Source organism: Aptenodytes patagonicus, chromosome 3 (assembly GCF_965638725.1).
Source record: "Aptenodytes patagonicus chromosome 3, bAptPat1.pri.cur, whole genome shotgun sequence".
In the NCBI taxonomy this organism is placed as follows: domain Eukaryota; kingdom Metazoa; phylum Chordata; class Aves; order Sphenisciformes; family Spheniscidae; genus Aptenodytes; species Aptenodytes patagonicus.
Window position 1 is genome coordinate 4,329,618 of NC_134951.1, and position 711 is coordinate 4,330,328.

Consider the following 711-nt stretch of genomic DNA (forward strand, 5'->3'; position numbering starts at 1 on the left):
CAGCAGCTTTCCGGCCCCACGGCGCCAAAGCTTGCTGAGCGGGGGCAGGGGACGGGGGAGACACACGCGTTCCCATGCGGGGCTGCCTCCACCCGCTCACAGCCAAGTTCAGCCTTTCCAGCGAAGAAACCCAGCAGGATTGTCCTACTTTCTGCCAGCGACAAGCCCGGGTGGCTGCAGCTAACTGTATAAAGGGCTTCCCCCCCCCCCCCCGACCCCTTCCACCATTTATTTATTTTTCTTCCCACTCCTCGTGCTTTCAGCAGGATGCTCAGCCTAAAAGCTAGTTGAGTTTCAGCAGCACATGGGTCCTCTTACCCCCAGATCTCACCTCTTTGAAGGCGTTCTACGCATATTTGCTCGCTTAGAGGTTTCTCCCAGGCAAGGGACTCGCTGGAATTGCTGGTGTCCCCCGCCGTGCTCCCCTGCCTTCCACAACAGGAAGGCGCTTACGCCAGAGAAACCAAATATACATTTCTAAGGCTACTGTGGTTTTTGCCTTGTGCCCCTTCAACATGGCCATAGGAAGCCTACAGGTGACCGGCCTGCGCTGGAGCACCTTTTCTAATGAAAAATCTTTAAAAAAAACCACCAACAAAACAAAAAAATCCAAACCCCAAAACCTCCTGCAGTCAACTTTATACTTTCTGCAGCACAGAAGGGAGGCAGTTTTGAGGCCAGAAGCCACCTGATACACTGTTGTTTTCATCA